A 2,546-nucleotide genomic window follows, 5' to 3' on the forward strand; every position below is an offset into this window, starting at 1 on the left:
TTTCCCTCCCCCACCTCCCACACATCGCCCCCTCCCCCCAGTCCCCTCCCCCTCTCCCCACTCCTCTCCCCCTCCCCCCACTTCATTTCCCCTCCCTCTCAAGAATGAAGAGCAGTCCAGATTCCCTGCCCTGCAGGAAGTCCAAGGTCCTCCCACTTCTATCCAGGTCCTGGAAGGTGAGCATCCAAACAGGCTAGGCTCCCACAAAGCCAGTTCATGCATTAGGATCGAAACCTAGTGCCATTGTCCTTGGCTTCTCATCCATTATGATCAAGTAGGCTTCATCCCAGGGATGCAGGGCTGGTTCAACATATGAAAATCTATCAATGTAATCCATCATATAAATAAACTGAAAGAAAAAAACCATATGATCATTTCATTAGATGCTGAAAAAGCACTTGACAAAATTCAACATTACTTTATGATAAAGGTCTTGGAGAGATTAGGGATACAAGGGTCATACCTAAATACAATAAAAGCTATTTATAGCAAGCCGACAGCTAACCTCAAATTAAATGGAGAGAAACTCAAAGCCATCCCACTAAAATTAGGAAGACGACAAGGCTGTCCACTCTCTCCATACCTCTTCAATATAGTGCTTGAAGTTCTAGCAATAGCAATAAGACAATATAAGGGGATCAAAGGGATTCAAATTGGAAAGGAAGAAGTTAAACTTTCATTATTTGCAGATGATATGATAGTGTACATAAGCGACCCCAAAAACTCCACCAAAGAACTCCTACAGCTGATAAACACCTTTAGTAGTGTGGCAGGATACAAGATCAATTCCAAAAAATCTGTTGTTGTTTTTTTTTTCTTTCTTATAAGAGGATGACAGGGTCTTAACCATTGTCATGGCTTTTGGCCCCTCTCTTCTAGGAAAGATCCATGTCCCAATCACATTCTTGTTGATCTTGTCCACAAGATGTATAATATGAACATTATGATGCACTTGGACTTGGCAAGCCACAAGAGAGCTCCTTGTTAAGAAACATCACTTTTCTCTGTCATCTTGCTTGCCTTGTCTTAAGAATGCCATGCTCCAAACCAGATCTGCTACTGAAGCCTTAGTTTGGGGCTGCAGAGCTGGGGACATGTTGAATGGGGCCTCAGCAACTGACTGATGGTCAACAGCATGTAATACAAGTAAAGAATATACTTCAAAAATAGTTCTCTCAAGTTCATGTCCGGTCACATAAGAGAAAACAAAATGAAAATAACACAAGCCAGTGAGTGAACTGACTGAACCTGCCTAGGGCTGTGCTTTCATCTGTGCATCAATTCCTAGGATTTTGAAGTAAGTATCTAAGGAGACATGACAAAAATATTTGTGTAGTCATCACCAGAATCAACAGGGGAAAATGGCATCATCAATTAGTAATGTCTGCCATGGGCATTGACTTGAGAGGTAGTGACTGACACAAATGAGATGCTTGCTGGTTTCTGGCCAATTTATCCACCTTTCCAGGATTTCAAAGAGCAAAACATTGTATTTTTCTATTCTTTTCCTTCATCTGAACTCTTCTAAAAATCCCTCTCCTCATGGGAATTTCATACTCCCTGACTTTTTTCCACCACCAATAACAGTAAACACAAAGACACATTTTTTTCAAGCTTTGACAGTGGTCCCATCCACGCACTTCTATCTCTGATTATTCACCCCTTTGCTTCTGAAAGATGTGTTGACTTTCTCCAACACTTGATGCATGCCTGCCCAAAGGACAATCAATACCCAGAGAACTGAAACAAATTTGGGGTTCTATACAAACTCCACAGCTACCAATGCCACCAGCCCAGCTTGGCTTAGTCTGGGACATAAAGCTGTGACCATGGATGAAATTCATGTAATAAAAGAGGCATCTTTACATACCATTTTCCTTCTCATAAACCAGCACCCTCCCACAAATTATTACATTGCAAAAGTGCCATCTAGAGGTCACTATTCTTGCTGAGGAAAGCAACAGTGCAAATCAAAGGAGGGACTAGGGAATATGTGCCTCTGTCTACCAGGGTACTGATGCTTTGCATCATTATTTTTTAAAAAGTAGTAATTGATGCCCCCATTTCTTAGATGAGGATGTTGGACTTTAGTTACTGGCTCAATGAAAGAGAATCACAGTTCCAAATCATATTTTGTTGATGGCAACATGACAGTATTTTTATTACTCTACTTCTCCAACTAAGTTCTTCTTATTACTCAACTGTTCTTGTATTGTGGATTTTTTGTGTGATTATTCAACTGACTATATCAAATTCAGTCATCAATGGAGATTTTTCATGTCACTACTTTTCTGACTTTTATTCCGGATGCTGGGTAAAATCCTGTGTTTGAATAAATAACTAAATGTGTTGTTCTTGACTCCTTTCAGCCTCGTTTAAGAGTTCTCACGTGCAGAGTAGGTTATTGAGACTCCACTACTCTCAGAGGACACCATTCCTGTGGAAAGTCTCCACTCTTACGCCATGGGGATCTGCCCTCAGAAGCCTGCTAAGCATCCACAGCTGCTTGTTCTGAAGAGTAAAAGTTTAGGAGTTTAAATTATTTA

Source organism: Microtus oregoni, unplaced genomic scaffold, assembly GCF_018167655.1.
Source record: "Microtus oregoni isolate MIOR12 unplaced genomic scaffold, Mior012 000088F_ref0000325, whole genome shotgun sequence".
Lineage (NCBI taxonomy): Eukaryota > Metazoa > Chordata > Mammalia > Rodentia > Cricetidae > Microtus > Microtus oregoni.